General features: G+C 38.1%; 1 protein-coding gene across 2 annotated transcripts in view; it reads left to right on the forward strand.

The window, feature by feature from the left end:
- Nucleotides 1–231: 231 nt before the first annotated feature.
- KBTBD11 (kelch repeat and BTB domain containing 11) overlaps nt 232–26,655 on the forward strand; it is a 58,491-nt gene continuing 32,067 nt past the window's right edge. Inside the window, exon 1 of one of the 2 annotated variants that reach the window (XM_075861934.1) lies at nt 232–764. The gene's annotated coding sequence lies outside the window, so the exon portion shown is untranslated. The remainder of the gene's footprint in view (nt 765–26,655) is intronic. The other variant, XM_075861935.1, reaches the window with a different exon arrangement.

Consider the following 26,655-nt stretch of genomic DNA (forward strand, 5'->3'; position numbering starts at 1 on the left):
GCCTTATTCTCCAACACCATGGAGCTCTTGCCTATATTTCAGGTATTTCCCATCTTTGTATTGCCTGAGCATGGTATTACTTGGTAGTGTCAACCATTAGGCTGTTACTGGTTTGGATGGATGCAGCAGTAGAGGTTGTGCTGAAGCAGCAGCCCCTTCTCTCCCCCTACTATGACCTCAGCAGCTCTCCCTTCAGGAGGATGGTGCCAAGCAGTTACTAGATAGATGAGAAAGGCTGGCACCTGCATGCTCATAGCTTCACTCCACAACACATCTAGGCATCTTGTAGTAGCAACATAGGCACAGCTAGATAACAGTGCACTGCTCTGCATGCCATCATATGATGCCCAGCCTTGTGCTCCTATCCTGGCACACTCATGAGCCTGGCATCCTGCTGACAGCTTCCTGAGATGATGCTGCTGCTGCGTATAATCCTCCTGATTGGGATCTGCACTGGGTCGTCCTGCATTGTGGAGACAAAGACTAGGAGGGGATCTCATGGTCTGTCATTACTGTAATCTCACTGGAGGGAGGGGAGACATTCACTACTCCATGCAGCAGAGAGGAGGTGGGGGAAATAGAGGAATGGGGAACCACAAGGCTGATCACATCTAACCAGGAGCTCCACATCTACAAGGGGCATTTCTACTTGTTCAGATACCATCCTGCAGCACCACAAGAAGCATGTTCTGTCCAGTACAAGATGCCAGCAGAGGATTCTGCCTGAAGAGGAGCCTGGGCACTGGCATGAGGTGAATATAAAGGTGAGACTGAGCAGTCATCCATGTGATACATTGGGTACAGAGGGGCTATTCATAGCAGATCCACCTACTGCAGCCATTTGTTGCTGTCTCATACATAAGCAGCTATGTTACTCTGTACATACATGATGGGGCAGCTATGTTACTCTCTACATACATGATGGGGCAGCTATGTTTCTCTGTACATAAATGATGGGGCAGCTATGTTACTCTGTACATACATGATGGGGCAGCTATGTTACTCTGTACATACATGATGGGGCAGCTATGTTACTCTGTACATACATGATGGGGCAGCTATGTTACTCTGTACATACATGATGGGGCAGCTATGTTACTCTGTACATACATGATGGGGCAGCTATGTTACTCTACATACATGATGGGGCAGCTATGTTACTCTGTACATACATGATGGGGCAGCTATGTTACTCTACATACATGATGGGGCAGCTATGTTACTCTCTACATACATGATGGGGCAGCTATGTTTCTCTGTACATACATGATGGGGCAGCTATGTTACTCTGTACATACATGATGGGGCAGCTATGTTACTCTGTACATACATGATGGGGCAGCTATGTTACTCTGTACATACATGATGGGGCAGCTATGTTACTCTGTACATACATGATGGGGCAGCTATGTTACTCTGTACATACATGATGGGGCAGCTATGTTACTCTACATACATGATGGGGCAGCTATGTTACTCTGTACATACATGATGGGGCAGCTATGTTACTCTACATACATGATGTGGCAGCTATGTTACTCAACATACATGATGGGGCAGCTATGTTACCCTGTACATACATGATGGGACAGCTATGTTGCTCTGTACATACATGACGGGGCAGCTATGTTACTCTGTACATACATGATGGGGCAGCTATGTTACCCTGTACATACATGATGGGGCAGCTATGTTACCCTGTACATACATGATGGGGCAGCTATGTTACTCTGTACATACATGATGTGGCAGCTATGTTACTCTGTACATACATGATGGGGCAGCTATGTTACCCTGTACATACATGATGGGGCAGCTATGTTACTCTGTACATACATGATGGGGCAGCTATGTTACTCTGTACATACATGATGAGGCAGCTATGTTACTCTGTACATACATGATGGGGCAGCTATGTTACCCTGTACATACATAATGGGGCAGCTATGTTACCCTGTACATACATGATGGAACAGCTATGTTACTCTGTACATACATGATGGGGCAGCTATGTTACTCTGTACATACATGATGGGGCAGCTATGTTACCCCGTACATACATGACGGGGCAGGATGCCCAATGATGTGTGCATACAAAATCTCACTCTGTTCTCAGATCATGTATTACTATGTGGCAGTGTATACAGTGCTGTGTGCATATGATGTATCACTATTTACATGTGTGAAGTTGTATTGTATACTGAGCTGCGTGCATATCATTTACTACAGTGTATCTGTGTGGTGTGCATACATATTATTGTACACAGTGGAATTGTATACTGTTATCTGCAGGTATGAATATGTACTGCTGTGTGGATTTGATGTACTGCTGCATTTATGGGAAGAGGCAGTGTATTCTGAAATGTGCATTTATGATTTATTACTATATTTATATGAGAAGAGGCAGCGTATACTGTAATGTGTGCTTATGATGTATTACTATATTCATATGGGAAGAGGCAGCGTATACTGTAATGTGTGCTTATGATGTGTTACTATATTCATATGAGAAGAGGCAGTGTATACTGTAATGTGTGCTTATGATGTATTACTATATTCATATGAGAAGAGGCAGCGTATACTGTAATGTGTGCTTATGATGTATTACTATATTCATATGAGAAGAGGCAGCGTATACTGTAATGTGTGCTTATGATGTATTACTATATTCATATGAGAAGAGGCAGCGTATACTGTAATGTGTGCTTATGATGTGTTACTATATTCATATGAGAAGAGGCAGTGTATACTGTGCTGTGTGCTTATGATGTATTACTGTATTCATATGAGAAGAGGCAGCGTACACTGTAATGTGTGTTTATGATGTATTACTATAATTATATGAGAAGAGGCAGCGTATACTGTAATGTGTGCTTATGATGTATTACTATATTCATATGAGAAGAGGCAGTGTATACTGTGCTGTGTGCTTATGATGTATTACTGTATTCATATGAGAAGAGGCAGCGTACACTGTAATGTGTGTTTATGATGTATTACTATAATTATATGAGAAGAGGCAGCGTATACTGTAATGTGTGCTTATGATGTATTACTATATTCATATGAGAAGAGGCAGTGTATACTGTAATGTGTGTTTATGATGTATTACTATATTCATATGAGAAGAGGCAGTGTATACTGTAATGTGTGCTTATGATGTATTACTATATTCATATGAGAAGAGGCAGCGTATACTGTAATGTGTGCTTATGATGTATTACTATATTCATATGGGAAGAGGCAGCGTATACTGTAATGTGTGCTTATGATGTATTACTATATTCATATGGGAAGAGGCAGCGTACACTGTAATGTGTGCTTATGATGTATTACTATATTCTTATGAGAAGAGGCAGCGTATACTGTAATGTGTGCTTATGATGTATTACTATATTCATATGTGAAGAGGCAGCGTATACTGTAATGTGTGCTTATGATGTATTACTATATTCATATGGGAAGTTCAGCGTACACTGTAATGTGTGCTTATGATGTATTACTATATTCATATGGGAAGAGGCAGCGTATACTGTAATGTGTGCTTATGATGTATTACTATAATTATATGAGAAGAGGCAGCGTACACTGTAATGTGTGCTTATGATGTATTACTATAATTATATGAGAAGAGGCAGCGTATACTGTAATGTGTGCTTATGATGTATTACTATATTCATATGAGAAGAGGCAGCGTATACTGTAATGTGTGCTTATGATGTATTACTATATTCATATGAGAAGAGGCAGCGTATACTGTAATGTGTGCTTATGATGTATTACTATATTCATATGAGAAGAGGCAGCGTATACTGTAATGTGTGCTTATGATGTATTACTATATTCATATGGGAAGAGGCAGCGTACACTGTAATGTGTGTTTATGATGTATTACTATATTTATATGAGAAGAGGCAGCGTACACTGTAATGTGTGCTTATGATGTATTACTATAATTATATGAGAAGAGGCAGCATATACTGTAATGTGTGCTTATGATGTATTACTATATTTATATGGGAAGAGGCAGCGTACACTGTAATGTGTGTTTATGATGTATTACTATATTTATATGAGAAGAGGCAGCGTACACTGTAATGTGTGCTTATGATGTATTACTATATTTATATGGGAAGAGGCAGCGTACACTGTAATGTGTGTTTATGATGTATTACTGTATTCATATGAGAAGAGGCAGCGTACACTGTAATGTGTGTTTATGATGTATTACTATAATTATATGAGAAGAGGCAGCGTATACTGTAATGTGTGCTTATGATGTATTACTATATTCATATGAGAAGAGGCAGTGTATACTGTAATGTGTGCTTATGATGTGTTACTATATTCATATGAGAAGAGGCAGTGTATACTGTAATGTGTGCTTATGATGTATTACTATATTCATATGAGAAGAGGCAGTGTATTCTGAAATGTGCATTTATGATTTATTACTATATTTATATGAGAAGAGGCAGCGTATACTGTAATGTGTGCTTATGATGTATTACTATATTCATATGGGAAGAGGCAGCGTATACTGTAATGTGTGCTTATGATGTATTACTATATTCATATGGGAAGAGGCAGCGTATACTGTAATGTGTGCTTATGATGTATTACTATATTCATATGAGAAGAGGCAGCGTATACTGTAATGTGTGCTTATGATGTATTACTATATTCATATGAGAAGAGGCAGCGTATACTGTAATGTGTGCTTATGATGTATTACTATATTCATATGGGAAGAGGCAGCGTACACTGTAATGTGTGCTTATGATGTATTACTATATTCTTATGAGAAGAGGCAGCGTATACTGTAATGTGTGCTTATGATGTATTACTATATTCATATGGGAAGAGGCAGCGTATACTGTAATGTGTGCTTATGATGTATTACTATATTCATATGGGAAGTTCAGCGTACACTGTAATGTGTGCTTATGATGTATTACTATATTCATATGGGAAGAGGCAGCGTATACTGTAATGTATGCTTATGATGTATTACTATAATTATATGAGAAGAGGCAGCGTATACTGTAATGTGTGCTTATGATGTATTACTATATTCATATGAGAAGAGGCAGCGTATACTGTAATGTGTGCTTATGATGTATTACTATATTCATATGAGAAGAGGCAGCGTATACTGTAATGTGTGCTTATGATGTATTACTATATTCATATGAGAAGAGGCAGCGTATACTGTAATGTGTGCTTATGATGTATTACTATATTCATATGGGAAGAGGCAGCGTACACTGTAATGTGTGTTTATGATGTATTACTATATTTATATGAGAAGAGGCAGCGTACACTGTAATGTGTGCTTATGATGTATTACTATAATTATATGAGAAGAGGCAGCGTACACTGTAATGTGTGCTTATGATGTATTACTATATTCATATGTGAAGAGGCAGCGTACACTGTAATGTGTGCTTATGATGTATTACTATATTTATATGAGAAGAGGCAGCGTACACTGTAATGTGTGCTTATGATGTATTACTATATTTATATGGGAAGAGGCAGCGTACACTGTAATGTGTGTTTATGATGTATTACTATATTTATATGAGAAGAGGCAGCGTACACTGTAATGTGTGCTTATGATGTATTACTATATTTATATGAGAAGAGGCAGCGTATACTGTAATGTGTGCTTATGATGTATTACTATATTTATATGAGAAGAGGCAGCGTATACTGAAATGTGTGCTTATGATGTATTACTATATTCATATGAGAAGAGGCAGCGTATACTGTAATGTGTGCTTATGATGTATTACTATATTCATATGGGAAGAGGCAGCGTATACTGTAATGTGTGCTTATGATGTATTACTATATTCATATGGGAAGAGGCAGCGTACACTGTAATGTGTGCTTATGATGTATTACTATATTCATATGAGAAGAGGCAGCGTATACTGTAATGTGTGCTTATGATGTGTTACTATATTCATATGGGAAGAGGCAGCGTATACTGTAATGTGTGCTTATGATGTATTACTATATTCATATGAGAAGAGGCAGCGTATACTGTAATGTGTGCTTATGATGTGTTACTATATTCATATGGGAAGAGGCAGCGTATACTGTAATGTGTGCTTATGATGTATTACTATATTCTTATGAGAAGAGGCAGCGTATACTGTAATGTGTGTTTATGATGTATTACTATATTCATATGAGAAGAGGCAGTGTGTACTGTAATGTGTGCTTATGTATTACTATATTCATATGAGAAGAGGCAGTGTGTACTGTAATGTGTGCTTCTGATGTATTACTATATTTATGAGAAGAGGCAGCGTATACTGTAATGTGTGCTTATGATGTATTACTATATTCTTATGAGAAGAGGCAGCGTATACTGTAATGTGTGCTTATGATGTATTACTATATTCATATGAGAAGAGGCAGTGTGTACTGTAATGTGTGCTTATGATGTATTACTATATTTATATGAGAAGAGGCAGTGTATACTGTAATGTGTGCTTATGATGTATTACTCTATTCATATGAGAAGAGGCAGTGTATACTGTAATGTGTGCTTATGATGTATTACTGTATTCATATGAGAAGAGGCAGCGTATACTGTAATGTGTGCTTATGATGTATTACTATATTCATATGAGAAGAGGCAGTGTATACTGTAATGTGTGTTTATGATGTATTACTATATTTATATGAGAAGAGGCAGCGTATACTGTAATGTGTGCTTATGATGTATTACTATATTCATATGAGAAGAGGCAGTGTATACTGTAATGTGTGTTTATGATGTATTACTATATTTATATGAGAAGAGGCAGCGTATACTGTAATGTGTGCTTATGATGTATTACTATATTCATATGGGAAGAGGCAGCGTACACTGTAATGTGTGTTTATGATGTATTACTATATTTATATGAGAAGAGGCAGCGTACACTGTAATGTGTGCTTATGATGTATTACTATAATTATATGAGAAGAGGCAGCGTACACTGTAATGTGTGCTTATGATGTATTACTATATTCATATGTGAAGAGGCAGCGTACACTGTAATGTGTGCTTATGATGTATTACTATATTTATATGAGAAGAGGCAGCGTACACTGTAATGTGTGCTTATGATGTATTACTATATTTATATGGGAAGAGGCAGCGTACACTGTAATGTGTGTTTATGATGTATTACTATATTTATATGAGAAGAGGCAGCGTACACTGTAATGTGTGCTTATGATGTATTACTATATTTATATGAGAAGAGGCAGCGTATACTGTAATGTGTGCTTATGATGTATTACTATATTTATATGAGAAGAGGCAGCGTATACTGAAATGTGTGCTTATGATGTATTACTATATTCATATGAGAAGAGGCAGCGTATACTGTAATGTGTGCTTATGATGTATTACTATATTCATATGGGAAGAGGCAGCGTATACTGTAATGTGTGCTTATGATGTATTACTATATTCATATGGGAAGAGGCAGCGTACACTGTAATGTGTGCTTATGATGTATTACTATATTCATATGAGAAGAGGCAGCGTATACTGTAATGTGTGCTTATGATGTGTTACTATATTCATATGGGAAGAGGCAGCGTATACTGTAATGTGTGCTTATGATGTATTACTATATTCATATGAGAAGAGGCAGCGTATACTGTAATGTGTGCTTATGATGTGTTACTATATTCATATGGGAAGAGGCAGCGTATACTGTAATGTGTGCTTATGATGTATTACTATATTCTTATGAGAAGAGGCAGCGTATACTGTAATGTGTGTTTATGATGTATTACTATATTCATATGAGAAGAGGCAGTGTGTACTGTAATGTGTGCTTATGTATTACTATATTCATATGAGAAGAGGCAGTGTGTACTGTAATGTGTGCTTCTGATGTATTACTATATTTATGAGAAGAGGCAGCGTATACTGTAATGTGTGCTTATGATGTATTACTATATTCTTATGAGAAGAGGCAGCGTATACTGTAATGTGTGCTTATGATGTATTACTATATTCATATGAGAAGAGGCAGTGTGTACTGTAATGTGTGCTTATGATGTATTACTATATTTATATGAGAAGAGGCAGTGTATACTGTAATGTGTGCTTATGATGTATTACTCTATTCATATGAGAAGAGGCAGTGTATACTGTAATGTGTGCTTATGATGTATTACTGTATTCATATGAGAAGAGGCAGCGTATACTGTAATGTGTGCTTATGATGTATTACTATATTCATATGAGAAGAGGCAGTGTATACTGTAATGTGTGTTTATGATGTATTACTATATTTATATGAGAAGAGGCAGCGTATACTGTAATGTGTGCTTATGATGTATTACTATATTCATATGAGAAGAGGCAGCGTATACTGTAATGTGTGCTTATGATGTATTACTATAATTATATGAGAAGAGGCAGCGTATACTGTAATGTGTGCTTATGATGTATTACTATATTCATATGAGAAGAGGCAGCGTACACTGTAATGTGTGCTTATGATGTATTACTATATTCATATGAGAAGAGGCAGCGTATACTGTAATGTGTGCTTATGATGTATTACTGTATTCATATGAGAAGAGGCAGCGTATACTGTAATGTGTGCTTATGATGTATTACTGTATTCATATGAGAAGAGGCAGCGTACACTGTAATGTGTGTTTATGATGTATTACTATAATTATATGAGAAGAGGCAGCGTATACTGTAATGTGTGCTTATGATGTATTACTATATTCATATGAGAAGAGGCAGTGTATACTGTAATGTGTGCTTATGATGTATTACTATATTCATATGAGAAGAGGCAGTGTATTCTGAAATGTGCATTTATGATTTATTACTATATTTATATGAGAAGAGGCAGCGTATACTGTAATGTGTGCTTATGATGTATTACTATATTCATATGGGAAGAGGCAGCGTATACTGTAATGTGTGCTTATGATGTATTACTATATTCATATGGGAAGAGGCAGCGTATACTGTAATGTGTGCTTATGATGTATTACTATATTCATATGAGAAGAGGCAGCGTACACTGTAATGTGTGCTTATGATGTATTACTATATTCATATGAGAAGAGGCAGCGTATACTGTAATGTGTGCTTATGATGTATTACTATATTCATATGAGAAGAGGCAGTGTATACTGTAATGTGTGTTTATGATGTATTACTATATTCATATGAGAAGAGGCAGCGTATACTGTAATGTGTGTTTATGATGTATTACTATATTCATATGAGAAGAGGCAGCGTATACTGTAATGTGTGCTTATGATGTGTTACTATATTCATATGAGAAGAGGCAGCGTATACTGTAATGTGTGCTTATGATGTCTTACTATATGCATATGAGAAGAGGCAGCGTATACTGTAATGTGTGCTTATGATGTATTACTATATTCATATGAGAAGAGGCAGCGTACACTGTAATGTGTGCTTATGATGTATTACTATATTCATATGAGAAGAGGCAGCGTATACTGTAATGTGTGCTTATGATGTATTACTGTATTCATATGAGAAGAGGCAGCGTATACTGTAATGTGTGCTTATGATGTATTACTGTATTCATATGAGAAGAGGCAGCGTACACTGTAATGTGTGTTTATGATGTATTACTATAATTATATGAGAAGAGGCAGCGTATACTGTAATGTGTGCTTATGATGTATTACTATATTCATATGAGAAGAGGCAGTGTATACTGTAATGTGTGCTTATGATGTATTACTATATTCATATGAGAAGAGGCAGTGTATACTGTAATGTGTGCTTATGATGTATTACTATATTCATATGGGAAGAGGCAGTGTATACTGTAATGTGCATTTATGATTTATTACTATATTTATATGAGAAGAGGCAGCGTATACTGTAATGTGTGCTTATGATGTATTACTATATTCATATGGGAAGAGGCAGCGTATACTGTAATGTGTGCTTATGATGTATTACTATATTCATATGGGAAGAGGCAGCGTATACTGTAATGTGTGCTTATGATGTATTACTGTATTCATATGAGAAGAGGCAGCGTACACTGTAATGTGTGCTTATGATGTATTACTATATTCTTATGAGAAGAGGCAGCGTACACTGTAATGTGTGCTTATGATGTATTACTATATTTATATGGGAAGAGGCAGCGTACACTGTAATGTGTGTTTATGATGTATTACTATATTTATATGAGAAGAGGCAGCGTACACTGTAATGTGTGCTTATGATGTATTACTATATTTATATGAGAAGAGGCAGCGTATACTGTAATGTGTGCTTATGATGTATTACTATATTTATATGAGAAGAGGCAGCGTATACTGAAATGTGTGCTTATGATGTATTACTATATTCATATGAGAAGAGGCAGCGTATACTGTAATGTGTGCTTATGATGTATTACTATATTCATATGGGAAGAGGCAGCGTATACTGTAATGTGTGCTTATGATGTATTACTATAATCATATGGGAAGAGGCAGCGTACACTGTAATGTGTGCTTATGATGTATTACTATATTCATATGGGAAGAGGCAGCGTACACTGTAATGTGTGCTTATGATGTGTTACTATATTCATATGGGAAGAGGCAGCGTATACTGTAATGTGTGCTTATGATGTATTACTATATTCTTATGAGAAGAGGCAGCGTATACTGTAATGTGTGTTTATGATGTATTACTATATTCATATGAGAAGAGGCAGTGTGTACTGTAATGTGTGCTTATGATGTATTACTATATTCATATGAGAAGAGGCAGTGTGTACTGTAATGTGTGCTTCTGATGTATTACTATATTTATGAGAAGAGGCAGCGTATACTGTAATGTGTGCTTATGATGTATTACTATATTCTTATGAGAAGAGGCAGCGTATACTGTAATGTGTGCTTATGATGTATTACTATATTCATATGAGAAGAGGCAGTGTGTACTGTAATGTGTGCTTATGATGTATTACTATATTTATATGAGAAGAGGCAGTGTATACTGTAATGTGTGCTTATGATGTATTACTCTATTCATATGAGAAGAGGCAGTGTATACTGTAATGTGTGCTTATGATGTATTACTGTATTCATATGAGAAGAGGCAGCGTATACTGTAATGTGTGCTTATGATGTATTACTATATTCATATGAGAAGAGGCAGTGTATACTGTAATGTGTGTTTATGATGTATTACTATATTTATATGAGAAGAGGCAGCGTATACTGTAATGTGTGCTTATGATGTATTACTATATTCATATGAGAAGAGGCAGCGTATACTGTAATGTGTGCTTATGATGTATTACTATAATTATATGAGAAGAGGCAGCGTATACTGTAATGTGTGTTTATGATGTATTACTATATTTATATGAGAAGAGGCAGCGTATACTGTAATGTGTTCTTATGATGTATTACTATATTCATATGAGAAGAGGCAGTGTATACTGTAATGTGTGTTTATGATGTATTACTATATTCATATGAGAAGAGGCAGCGTATACTGTAATGTGTGCTTATGATGTGTTACTATATTCATATGAGAAGAGGCAGCGTATACTGTAATGTGTGCTTATGATGTCTTACTATATGCATATGAGAAGAGGCAGCGTATACTGTAATGTGTGCTTATGATGTATTACTATATTCATGAGAAGAGGCAGCGTATACTGTAATGTGTGCTTATGATGTATTACTGTATTCATATGAGAAGAGGCAGCGTATACTGTAATGTGTGCTTATGATGTATTACTGTATTCATATGAGAAGAGGCAGCGTATACTGTAATGTGTGCTTATGATGTATTACTATATTCATATGAGAAGAGGCAGCGTATACTGTAATGTGTGTTTATGATGTATTACTATATTCATATGAGAAGAGGCAGCGTATACTGTAATGTGTGTTTATGATGTATTACTATATTCATATGAGAAGAGGCAGTGTATACTGTAATGTGTGCTTATGATGTATTACTATATTCATATGAGAAGAGGCAGTGTATACTGTAATGTGTGCTTATGATGTATTACTATAATTATATGAGAAGAGGCAGCGTATACTGTAATGTGTGCTTATGATGTATTACTATATTCATATGAGAAGAGGCAGCGTATACTGTAATGTGTGCTTATGATGTATTACTATATTCATATGACAAGAGGCAGCGTATACTGTAATGTGTGCTTATGATGTATTACTATATTCATATGAGAAGAGGCAGCGTATACTGTAATGTGTGTTTATGATGTATTACTATATTCATTTGAGAAGAGGCAGAGTATACTGTAATGTGTGCTTATGATGTATTACTATATTCATATGAGAAGAGGCAGCGTATACTGTAATGTGTGCTTATGATGTATTACTATATTCATATGCGAAGAGGCAGCGTATACTGTAATGTGTGCTTATGATGTATTACTATATTCATATGCGAAGAGGCAGCGTATACTGTAATGTGTGCTTATGATGTATTACTATATTCATATGAGAAGAGGCAGCGTATACTGTAATGTGTGCTTATGATGTATTACTATAATTATATGAGAAGAGGCAGCGTATACTGTAATGTGTGCTTATGATGTATTACTATAATTATATGAGAAGAGGCAGCGTATACTGTAATGTGTGCTTATGATGTATTACTATATTCATATGAGAAGAGGCAGTGTATACTGTAATGTGTGCTTATGATGTATTACTATATTCATATGGGAAGAGGCAGCGTATACTGTAATGTGTGCTTATGATGTATTACTATATTCATATGAGAAGAGGCAGCGTATACTGTAATGTGTGCTTATGATGTATTACTATATTCATATGAGAAGAGGCAGCGTACACTGTAATGTGTGCTTTTTATATATAATGTAATATATGTTATATAATGTAATATATATGTAATATATGTATAGTGTATGAATTGCAGGTATCCGGTGTGCATGTAATCTCTTACTGTATACATGTCTTACTGTGTACATAAATTAAGGGGCAGGATATTTAATATTGTGTTCAACTCTTGTGCATATATGAGTAGGCAGGGTATACTGGGCTCGCTATTACTTCAGAGGCTCTATGTAAAATATAACTATATTATTCTCCAGATCCACTTTGTCTGTCTGCTCAGCTAAGCTGCTACAGATTCCCCTACTGGGCAGGCATCATTGAATGTGCGCCTGTAATACACATGATGATTTGTGCTCCAGCATAAGCCAGTCACTCAGAACTAGATATACAAACCTGAGGCATGCCAGGATGTTACCAGAACACAGGCGCACTCTGCTACTTCTATACAAAGGAGGTTACACAATCTGACAGGCCGTGTGTAAGCGCAACCCGCTGCAATAGCTTGAATTCTGCTTCATGAGGTATATACAGTATATATACAGCACCAGTAAAAAAATATCATTCCAAGTTTTTTTCTTTTTTACGTTGTAGATTTATATTGAAGACATGATAACTATGAAGGAACACATATGAAAATAAGTAGTAAACAAAAAAAGAATCTGTTTTATATTTTAGATTCTTCATAGTTGCCCCCATTTGCTTTGATGACAGCTCTCACACTCATGGCATTCCCTCAGTCAGATTTATGAGGTAGTCACCTGGAATGATTTTACTTCTGTCCAAATCATCTCAAACCATCTCAATTGGGTTTAGGTTGGGTGGTTGGGGAGGCCATGTCATCAGACGCAGCAATCCATCACTCTCCGTGGTCACAATAGCCCTTACATTGCCTGAAACATTTGGACACACATCTAAATTCCTGACATCTACAGTAAGTTTAAGATGATATTAAGAATTTGCTGTAATTCCCCACTTATACACTATTTCTAAAAGTAAAGTCTATACCTAAACTTTGATTATTTACTGAGCACCTTCAGGATTTTAACAATGTGGTTTAAATTGATCATTTCAACGTTCTGTGGTTTCCATGGTAACCCACCCCCATGACAGCAACAGCAAGAAGAGTCTGTGTCACTTGGTAAGGAGGCATCACATTTCCATGGAAATAATCGCTTTTCATTGAAATGTGCATTTCTAGTTCATTTTCCGCTATGTAAAGAAAAGCATCTACTCGTATCTAACCCTGAACTAATAAAATGCCAATGCGTAAGGTGATTTGCATCGTTTGGCCTAATGAATACAACATTCCCATCACCTTTACCCTCATTTGTGTACAGAAGTGATTTACCACCATAAGGCCTTTGTACACAGAACTATGGTCAATAAATGATCATCCAAAAACCATTGTGTTACCCTTGTAGGACTTCTCTTAGTTCCACATTTTATTGAAGGAAACTCATTTAAATTATATGGCAACATCATTCATAGTGTGATCAATGTCCTACATTTAAAGCAATAGTATCAAACATTTCTTTTAACCCCTTATTGACCAGCCTGTTTTAGGCCCTAACGACCAGGCTATTTATTTTTTTTCGTTTTTCTATAGTCGCATTCAAAGAGCTATAACTTTTTTCTTTTTCCATCGATATAGCTGTATGAGGACTGTATTTTTTGGGTCATTACGGTCGATACCATATATGTGTACTTTTATTTATTTTTTATACTTTTACTAAATAAAACTACTTTTTATGGAAATAAAATGGTTTATTATTTTTTTTACTGTCATTTTTATTAATAATTTTTATTTCACATTTATTACTTATTTTTTTAGTCCCACTAGGGGACATTACTATGCGATCTTTACATCGCTGCTATAATACTTTGGTATGCATTGTATACCAATGCATTATTGCCTGTCGGTATAAAACTGACAGGCAATCTATTAGTACGTGCCTCTGGCACATCCTAATAGGCATATGCCCAGGGCAGACTTGGGGGCCTTTGTTAGTCCCCCGGCTGCCATGACAACACATCGGAGGCCCGCGATTGCATTTGCAGGCCTCCGATGGGTGAGAGGGTTTACTATTTCTATTGTAAACCCTCCAAATTGTTTTTGCTTGAAGTTGGGTTCCTTTAAAAAACAACAACAAAACACCATATTACTACGTCCCCCTCACCTTTCTTTCAAATTCATGGGTTCCTCACCTTTTACAATTTATAGCAGATTTCCACGGACATATGTAATAATGTGTTGAACTTTGCCACAGCTGGATTGTCCATAGATTAGGTTTCTGTTGACTTGAAGCATGTGTACAAAATCCTAAAAAACATGTGGGCACATAGTGGGCACAATTACCCACACTAAATGGCCCTCAGCAATGTCATAAGAAGTGTGCCTCGGCCCATGACTCTTCCTGTTGCTTATGTCTCAGGGCTTCAGGAAAGTGTATCATCGGAGGCAAAGCTTAAAGGGGATTCCGACCCCCTCACCGATCAGATGCTCGTGTGCCGGATGTTTTGAACGGTATGCAGTAGTTGGAGCCGGAAACAGATGGTGTCGGTCACAGAATAGCGGTCGAGTGTCGGTCCCGCACCCATCATATACTGATGACCTATCCTGTGGATAGGTCATCAGTTGTGTGGTCGTGGAAAACCCCTTTAAGCTTGTAGGCCCCAATGCTAAATTTAATAACAGGGCCCCTATATACCATGTGCCATTTATAATGCTATATCTTCTTATGTGGCACTCCTTTATAACTATGATCCTTCTACGCTCTAATGAATGTATAAGAGGGCTCACAGTGGGGAGTGGAGCCAACACATACAATATGCATTAGCATATGTGGCAAACTACAACCCCCCCCCCCCCTCCCGATTGAGGATTTGGTAAACGGCTCAGCATGCCCGTTTGTTTAGCGTAATAAGAACATCTGTAAAATTGAAGGGAATTTCCTGTATACAAATACTTATATGGATTATATATAAATGATGATGTTAATGATTTAAAAAATCTAGGGTGTTTTTGGGGCATAGTAATGAAAGGAAAGTCCTGTTACTGTGTAATTTCATGGAAATTAAAATATAGATGAAAACATTTTTTGTACCATTTCAGCTTGGTCCGTTTTCAATATGATAGTTTGGCTTTCAACTTACTTAGTAGCTAAATATGTAGCAGAGCTGAATGAGAAATGTAACTCTTTTGTTTGTTTATTTATTGTAATTATTTTCTTTTTTTCGTTAGCTCAATATTTACCTGATCGTTTTCTTTTTCTCACTGTGAAGGAAATAATCTCAAACATGCATTGACTTTCTATTGAGCTTGTTTTTATACACAGCAGCCAATCTGAACAAACAAAGCCGCAGTGTAAAGCATGGGAAGTGAGCTCCCTATGAGGCAAGTGGTTCATTTAAGACTACATCTGACTCCTATGAGACAACGTAGCCAGGCTGAAGTCACTAATCCTAGCTATAAAACTATAATAGGTAAAGGTAAATCTGATTCAAGTAAAGCCAAAGCCAGTGATTTATATATCATGTTAAAGATCACAACCGAACATAGACACAAAAAAAACTCTGTAGATGGCTGAAATCCTATAATAATGTACATTCAGCTCTACATCTTTAAAAAAGTGATAAACATGTATGACAAGTAAGATGCTTCGGTGCCCCTCATCTCTAACAGACCAATTTATGGGATTCAGATGTGCAATGTTAATACAGCTTAATCCAACGTGGACATAGGATTCCGCCGTAAGCATGAAATGCCTTCAAGCCTTAAGGATTGCTGTATCTTATCAGTTATAGCCTTAGAATATATATATATATATATATATATATATATATATATATATATATATATATATATATATATACACACACATATACACACGTAATGTACACTGGGGAGAGAATCGTAAGAAAATCTAATTAGGTGAAATTGCAATAATGTGTTTCTTTATGATCTAACAATAGGTTTCTTGCAGTAAAAAGCTGTGAAAATCCTGTGCTTACAATGGCGCTTCTAAAAATGATTATTCTGACAGTTTATTACTAACTGAAATAAATATAGCGCTTGCCTTTACTCAGCTGGAACGATTTTGAGTTCAGCTATAGATTATAGTGTACGGCCTGGCAATCTCCAAGCGGGGAAGTTCTGATTCACACATGTATAAATGTGTAATGTGATACACGGCTCATACGGCTTTAGTTATGTAAACCATAAGCACTGCTTCATTTTCAACATTAATCCCTTTCAATATGTGAATGGACAGAAACTTGGTGCCGTACAAATATATACTATATACTTGCTGCCTTGTTTTATACTTGGATAAAGCCACTTTTGGTTAGATGAGACAGTTATGCTAACACATTCCGTCGTTACTACTATTTACTTTGTAGCTCCAATATAATTGTAAGTAGAAGGTACGTCGACGCGCAGTACAAGGAACAATGTACTAACATTATACTAAACTGTCAGGATAGGTCCATGATAGGGAAACTGGTGAACACTAGTGTCTCCATGATTGGGACTATGGATAAGTGGAGTAGGTGTCCGTCTAGGCCAGAGGTCTCAAACACGTGGCCCCTGAAGCTGTCATCTGCATCCCGCTGACAGCGGGAGAGCAGAGCGCAAGCCAAAGGAGGAGCGCCGCACACCCCTCCTTTAGATAGTGCCACACCACACACCCCACCCTGTGGACGTAGTTGATCTGAGCATGCCCCTTGGTGCTTATATTTCGTAGTACTGTTTGCCAATGACCCGACCTGACAAGGACTAAAAAAATCCAACATGGCAGTTTGACATTTCGGTTTGTTCGGTTGCTGTCGTGTCCTGAAAAGATGCGGACAGTTGTCAGAAATTGGTCTAAATTTGCCAGCTAAAGGCCCAATTACATTTGCTGCTGCAGCGAGCGCCGATCAACAAGACATCATTGATAGGCGCTCATTTGCTCCTGTCACAGGGAGCTATGGATCGCGACGAGAGGACGTTACTCCGATCGCCCATCCCCATACATTATCATGAAGGCAGCGTGTCTCACTGTTTGCCCAGGAAGATGTGCTGCCGACAACGATAATCTTATACTTTTTTAAAACTATACGATCTTGTCTGCCCGATAATCGCCCAGTGTAAAGCCCCCTTTATACATGTGGTTGTGACTGCAAAATTGCAACCGGTACTGGCTGCAGGAGTTATTCACATACAGGGTTAGAAATTGACACTGGCTTTAATGGACTGAACTGAAATGTCCTATGTTACAAAGTTTGACTACAGGAGTCTTCAGGATGTAAAGTATATCGCTTCTCTTCATCGGATAAGTGCAGAATACTCCTGCGTATGGATGTAGCCATCTTTATCTTGACTGATAACTTGCTGCAGCGTAATATTACACAGCAAAAGTCATTGAAAAAGTCAAGTTAAAGTTGCTCGACTCTGTGTATTTAATGCGGTCAAAAGTCGTATCAAGTAATTTAAAAGTCAAGATAAAGATGGCTACATCTGTAAGTTCAGTATGTGATTTGTCAGCAACGGATAGCGGGAGTACAGGAACAGCTGAGGTATTGGAATCTACACCCCCCCCCCCCCCATAAGACATTTTGTGATACAATTTATTGAGTTGGTTTCTGGGTTGTTTCCTTGGCTATTGTGAGACTTGAAAAGGCTGCTATTCACAGTAGGTGGACAATAAACAGAGGCTCTCTGTTTCCAATAAAGAAGTGGGTACAGGGCCTTGGCTCAGACTATAGGACGGTATTTTACTCTATAGAAAACAATTATCTTGCTCGCCGGCTTTATTGTCTTAGTCACAATTTAATTTATGAGAAGATGGGAAAGATCTTAGCTATTAGACCATGAAAAAGTAGCAAATAATTATTTACGCCTCAACTTACTGTAACGCTAAAGAAGTCAATGCTGAAGGTCTTGTATTACACGGTCTAACCTTGTGTACCTCATGTTATAGATTCAGATATAAAGTCAGCAAATGACTTGTAGAATTAGGAAACCTCATTTACACTCATTGCCTAATACATGTGGACCTATTCTCAGAATTGAACCCATTATGAATGGGTGTGATGGGGTAACAAAACATGGAAGCTGTAGGAATAGGAAGTTCTTCCTGTTAGTTTAGCAGCACAGGTTGTTATATGACAGAACATGTAGGTACAATGCAGACTATGCAGACAGCAACCAGTTATATGATGACAGCTTCATTTTCAAGTTGCCGTTGTTCAGATTTTGTTTTCTACATTAAAGGCATTGTTTGGGATTAGCAAAGAAGACACGAGTGACCCTGTTTGAAGAAAGAAAACCAGACCCTTTTTCCTGATCCTGAGCAACCCCTTAAAGTGTGCACCTACATGGAATGTATAGCGTTGCAATAACATGCCTAAGTCTGGAGAACGTCTTTAAAGGGGGTGGTCTGGGCATGGGGCGGTTTTTCATACTGTTGACCTATCCACAGGGTAGGTCCCCAGTATATGACCGGTTGGGGTCCAAAACCCGGACCCCACATCGATTTAGCTATTCCAGCTGCCTCCGGCACTGGAAGTTATTAAGTGGTTGGTGCCGGAAGCAGGTGGCTCCAACCACTGTATAACGGCCGTGTTGCAAACTGCATCTATTCACTTGAATAGGAGCAGAGCTATAATCTGTCGGATTTCACAGGTAGGGTATGTTCACACGACCTACCTTCAGCTGTTTTTCAGGCCGTAAACCCCCCCGAAAAACAGCTAAAAATGCGGAGGCTGAACACCTCCAAACATCTGCCCATTGATTTCAATGGGAAAAACGGCGTTCCGTCCCCACAGGACGTTTTTTACATCACCGTTTTTCAAAATGGCTGCCTAAAAAAACGCCTCGTAAAAAGAAGTGCATGTCACTTCTTGAGCCGTTTTTGGAGTCGTGTTTCATTGACTCAATAGAAAAATGGCCGTAAAAAACGCCACACAAAAAACGCAAGTTGCTTAAAAAACGGCTGTAAATCAGAGGCTGTTTTCCCTTGAAAACAGCTCCGTATTTTACAGCCGTTTTTAGTCTAGCGTGTGACCATACCCTAAACGGCATTCTGCGACCTGCTATGTTTTGGAGTACTTGCAGGCTGTAGAATGGAAATGGTTCAGAATCTTTAGTAAAAACTTACAGAAATTATTTTTAGCCCACAATACTTGCAACACCCCAAAGGCGTCCATAGCTTTAAGGCTGGATTCAATACAGCGTTTACTTACGTTTTCAGTGGAAATTTTTCCGGAACTTTTTTTATGCCCAAAAACGCTGCGGCCAGATGTTAGTTTAAAGTCCATAATAAAATATGAGGTAGCCTACATACACAATGTTTTGGTATGTGGCATTTTTGTAGCATTTTTGGGGTCAATGGTGTTTTGTTTTTTTATAACACAGCATCTAGATATGGTGTGTTTTTTTTCTGGTATTCTTTTTCCATAGGCTTTAATACAGACATTTAAATTGTCAGGAAAAATGTAAAAATAATAAATAAATTAAAAAAAGTCACTAAATAAAAAATTCCATCAATAACGCATATTAAAAAATGCTTGGTGTATTTTTTGTTACAATACTGGGAAAAAAAAGTGTGTGAAGGAGGCCTAAATGGGTTTTTGTGCCAGGCTTCTAAAAAAAAAAAATGTCAGTAAGGTGGATATATGCCAGTGACAACAAATCATCCTCACAGTTTTGTAAATAAATACAGGCTGGGGACTAGGGGAAGGTGAGTTAGGGTCAGGGCTGGCCTTAGGTTGGATGGCGCCCTGTGCGGGATTCTCTATTGCCGCCCCCTACACAAACCAAAAACTAACCACATATATAGACACGCACATACTTGAACATATATAATATACATACATAGATGCAGATATTTAGACATACAGGCAAATATATATATACACACATTGTGGAATATATACATACAGGTAAATATATAGACGTACAAACACATATATATATACACACACACACACACACACACCGGCAGATAAATACATGGACAGGAACATATACAAATACATAAAAGGCACATATATACAAGCACAAAGACACCTTCACAAACAGACCCATATATACCCACACAGGCACAGATATACACAGTGCAGATAATGTAGTAGATTTCACATGCAGTCCTATGTAACAGCACAGATAACACACAGTGATAACTCTCCGTATGTATGTTATGCAGTGCACTTCTAAACTGGAGATACTCTTTAAAAAATATTATTTCCATGAATTAATTGCCATGAATTGGTTAAAGTTTTATAGATTACTATATATGAAAATGTGGTGTTTCCTTTAAGGGCAGCAGAGTATATAAGGGACAGCAGGGTATATAAGGGGCTACAGGGTATATAAGAGGCAGCAGAGTATATAAGGGGCAGCAGGGTATATAACGGGCAACATGGTATATAAGGGGCAGCAGAGTATATAATGGGCAGTAGGGTATATAAAGGGCAGCAGAGTATATAAAGGGCAGCAGAGTATGTAAGGGGCAGCAGAGTATATAAAGGGCAGCAGAGTATGTAAGGGGCAGCAGAGTATATAATGGGAAGCAGGGTATATAGGGGACAGCAGGGTATATAAGGGGCAGCAGAGTATATAAGGGGCAGCAGAGTATATAAGCGACAGCAGGGTATATAGGAGCAGCAGGGTATATAAGGGGCAGCAGTGTATACAAGGGGCAGCAGTGTATATATGGGGCAGCAGTATATATAAGGAACAGCAGAGTACATAGGGGGCAGCAGGGTATATATAGGGGCAGCAGGGTATATATAGGGCTGCACAGATATCTTCATTTTATCTGTTCTAATTTAATATTGAACACACTTTTACAAATAAGCATAAACACATACAGACACACATATATACACACACATACTACACATACTGTAACATATAGACATACAAACACAGAGACACATACTGTATACACACAGACACACATAGACACTCACCATCTCGTTCATCGGCTGCTCATTTCCTTGTTTACACAGGGCAATGATCAGGAATGAGCTTACTGTGAATGCTCGTTCGCCCGATAATTGGCCGGAGTAAAAGGGCCTTAAAGAGGCTCCTACATAAGGAGATCGGCGCTATAATGTAGGTGACAGCAGTGCTTTTTATTTAAAAAAACAATCTATTTTTACCACTTGATTAGCGTTTTTAGATTTATGCTAATGAGTTGCTTAATGCCCAAGTGGACGTAATTTCACTTTAGACCAAGTGGGCGTTGTACAGGGGAGTGTATGACGCTGACCAATCAGCATCATGCACTCCTCTTCATTCATTTACACAGCGCATAGGGATCCTGTTAGATCCTTATGTGCTGTCTTAGGCCCCATGCACACGACAGCAAAAAACCTCCGTTTTTGCGGACCGCAATTGCGGTCTGCAAAAACGGAGTCATTCACTTTCATTGAACACTGACACCTTTCCGTAGCACTACGGAAGGGTGTCAGTGCCGTGGAAATGTTCCGGGAATTATGGAACATGTCCGTTCTTTCGCATTTTGCGGGCCGTGCTCCCATACTTTGTATGGGAGCACGGCCCAAAATACGGCTGTCAGTCAGCGGCCGGCCCTACCCGCAATCGCGGGCTGTGATTGCGGGCGCGGTCGTGTGCATGGGGCCTTATACTTACACATTAACAATACTGAAGTGTTTAGACAGTGAATAGACATTCCACGGAATGTCTATTCACAATCTCTGCACTTCGTTATTGTTTCTATGGTAGTTACAGCAGAGGAAGCGTGATCTCGTTGTAACCTGTCATTTACCGCGTAATCTCGCGTCCTCTGCTGTAACTACCACAGAGTAACGAAGTGCACAGATTGTGAATAGACATTCCGTGGAATGTCTATTCACTGTCTAAACACTTCAGTATTGTTAATGTGTTCGTATAAGACAGCACATAAGGAACTAACAGGATCCCTATGCGCTGTGTAAATGAATGGAGAGGAGTGCATGATGCTGATTGATTAAAAACGCTAAAAAAGTGGTAAAAATAGATTTTTTTTAAAAAATAAAAAGCATTACTGTCACCTACATTATAGCGCCGATCTCTTTATCTAGGAGATAGGGCACTTATAATGTGGTGACAGAGCCTCTTTAAATCGATGTCATTTTTTTTTAACACATCCAACATACTTTTTTATTGTTTTTTTTAAACCCTGGAAAACCCTTTAAAGTTTCACTAAACTAAGAGTCGGTAAACTATAATAAATTGAGCACTCCGTTTTGATCATTCATCCTTGCCCAGATGGGGTGGCTGCAAGCTGTAGAGCTGCAAAAAAGGACACTCTACACAGAAATGATCCGGGAAGGGCTCCCCTATGTGAAGCAGTGCCAACATTAGGCTATGTTCACACGGAGTATTTTGGGGGAGGAATATCTGCCTCAAAATTCCGTTTGGAACTTTGAGGCAGATATTCCTCTCCCTGCACGCCGATTTTCGCGGCAATTATCGCGCCGTTTTTTGCCCGCGGCCATTGAGCGCCGCGGGCATAAAACAGCGAGAAATACGCTTTCTCCTGCCTCCCATTGAAGTCAATGGGAGGTCAGAGGCGGAAGCGCCCGAAGATAGGGCATGTCGCTTCTTTTTCCCGCGAGGCAGTTTTACTGCTCGCGGGAAAAAGACGCCAACGCCTCCCATTGAAATCAATGGGAGGCGTTCTCGGGCCGTTTTTGCCGAGTTTTGCGACGCGGTTTCCGCGTCAAAAAACTCGGCAAAATACTCCTTGTGAACATAGCCTTATAGGATAGGTGCTTTTCCTCACAAGTAAGCTCTTTTTGTACAATACATCTAGGACGTCTGACAGCTCCATAGCTGCAGAAGGTTGCACCTTGTCCCAGTTTCTGCATTAAGGCACAATTTTATTACCTTTTGACGCTATTGGTAACATTTTTAACGGAATTTTTTAAAATTCCTCATACCATGGACGTTTGCTGTGCAATTGTGAATAAAAATGGATTCTCTGCTATCAGCCATAGATAAATCTAGTGATTACCTCTTTTAACTCAGAAGTGTTCCAGTTAGTTAAGTTTGTGATTTTATACCAGACACATTTGTAAAAAGCAGATCTTTTCTATAAGCCTGCAAGCATTATACATCGTCCATATAAAGTGGCATTTATCCATAAAGAATTGTAACAGTGAGCACTACGAGTGCTTTATTAGTTTAGTGATTTTGTATTAATACATATGAAAGCATTTTATTAAATCAGTTTTATACTTTTCAACAGTTTTATTCTCATGCTAGACTGTTAGTCTCATTATGCTCAAGTGGTTGTCCCTGTTTCCATATAGTAAACCCTACAGAGACATGCTGGTCACAGAGGGGTCCCGCTGCGGATATTATAAAGAGAGGAGTTTGAGGCCACCTGTTTCTTAGTAAACTCGTGTAACCTTTCCCATTCTACCTCTCCCATTGTGATTAGTCAGAAGAAATGCCCCTTTGACCTTTTATTATAAGGCTCTGGTTACTTGTGATCCTGTGCCCTGCCCTATTCTTCAGCAAATAATGATGTATTCACCTTCTTCGCCTGCCTTCCAAGACTCTAGATCTTTAACATGCTGCTTCATGCTCTTCCCGTGTTCTACTGCCCTACAAAACTGGCGACCAGGGATTGAATCCACTTGTGGGGCCCTTCTGCATGGACTTTGTAGTGTCTCCCCATGATCATGTGAGTTTTCTTTACCTCCAAATCATTGGCTTCCTATTTAATTCGCCTGTGTGATTGAGATGTTAGATTATGAGCCTCAATAGAGACTGAATCTGAAGTGCTCTGTACAGCGCTGCTGAATATGTTGGTGCTATATAAATAATGGGTAGTCATTTTATGTATACAGTATGTGTTTTATTTTTGTACCTTATTATGCATGCTGTTATTACAGTTTTACAGTAAAAGTTCCAGCCTAAATATTATGTTTGCAAGCCGAAATACCAAGAAACGAGCATCCCCGAGCTCTACAGTCATTGTTTTAGCCCTGGAAAGTAAATATTTTGTTGCCAGAGAACTGACAGATAGGGAAGTGATAGTTTTTCTCTTTTGGGAGATTATGCAATCCTTCCTGACAAGGTGAAGATGTTACATATTTTAATGACAATGCAAAACTATCGAATATTTGCTGCCATAGCAACAGTAGCATGCTGCTAGCTACTGGCGAGAGCGCGCCGTCATCCTGCCGCAGTGCTCATTTCACTTCTTCTTTTACTGGAAAGTATGTTCAGGGTGGAGGAGGTTGAACAATCACAATAATAATTAAAATAGTGGATCAAAGTTATTTATTTTATAATCTGTGACGTAACGTTGAAGACATTGTAAACCACAAAAATACAGATGTAGCATAGTTGAGTTTGTCATTTTGCATGATCTTCTGTGATACCAGTTTTTTTTTATAGTGCTGCAGGTAACCCATTAATCTGGAATTTGATTTGTTGGCATGGACAATTCCTCTATTTTTTCCATGCGCTAATTTTGGTAAATTTCCCTGAGCAGATATCAAGTTGATCCCCCTGATTTGCTGGGTGTGGTATTTTTTTCGAGAATTTTTATCCCATAAACTGTCTGTGAGACCTGTGTTGAAGATTTGCAGAAGTATTTTTTGTCACTAAAAAGGAGGCGTAGACGCAGTTTTTTATTAGCCAAACAGAGCAGTGGATCGAAAAGTAAGAAAAAGTATAAGGCTTGTGGGACAATCCCACAAAAAAACGCCATGGTTGGGAGGTATGTGTCTGGCCCTGTAATTTTGTTACTTATGTATTTACTATGTTGTGTTTATTTAGGCTGTTTCTTATAGGGTTCACTACTTTATTCTACTGGATTTAAGCTACGGGCCCTCACTGAACACTTTCTTGCTTATTGTCTTTGACAGAAATGGACACAGTAAGTCATGTCCTCGGGTCTGTGACTGTGTTAAAAGTCTTCATAGAACCGAATCATAATTCATTTTACCTTTCTTAATAGTTACAAAATATGAGTAATAGCAAAGTCACTTCCTAATATGTCAGCTCTTCCAAATAAACCAGCGGGGGATAAAAGCTCCAGCCCAGCATGTACGCAGTTATTGCAGGGTCTCAATGAGCAGTAGTCACAACTAATTTAGTCAAGAGCATAGTTTATTGTTCTCTCCTATTCTAGTTGTATGAAGACCTTGTCAGTGAACAGTGGGGGTTGTTCAGAGGTAGGCACCCTTATTAAAGGGAAAAATCCTCAAAGCTTTTCATAATCTGTTCTGCTTCATTAAATTGGACTGGGACTGATGTCACGTATAATGTACCAAACAAGCAATGCGCCTATATTCTGCAGGGTCCAGTTGTATTTCTGGAGGCTAATACATAAACTGGGGGGGGGGGGGGGGATACTGACTCCCTTTAACTCTTTAGCAGTTTTGGAACATGTTTTGAAGTTTTATTTTGTGCCAAAATCAGGAAAGGATCATAAACAGAAGGAATCTTTAAAAGATATACCGATACGTCTCCTTTTTTTTAATATAATCCTAGTTCCAGCTACAAAAAAATAATAAGGGTATGTTCACACGGCCTATTTACGGACGTAAATCGGGCGTTTTTGCCCCGAATTACGCCCGAAAATAGCGCCTCAATAGCGCTGACAAACATCTGCCCATTGAAAGCAATGGGCAGACGTTTGTCTGTTCACACGAGGCGTATATTTACGCGCCGCTGTCAAATGACGGCGCGTAAATAGACGCCCGCGTAGAAGAAGTGACCTGTCACTTCTTTGGCCGTAATTAGAGCCGTTACTCATTGACTCCAATGAATAG

The sequence above is a fragment of the Rhinoderma darwinii genome, chromosome 4, assembly GCF_050947455.1.
Source record: "Rhinoderma darwinii isolate aRhiDar2 chromosome 4, aRhiDar2.hap1, whole genome shotgun sequence".
NCBI classification, from domain to species: Eukaryota; Metazoa; Chordata; class Amphibia; order Anura; family Rhinodermatidae; genus Rhinoderma; species Rhinoderma darwinii.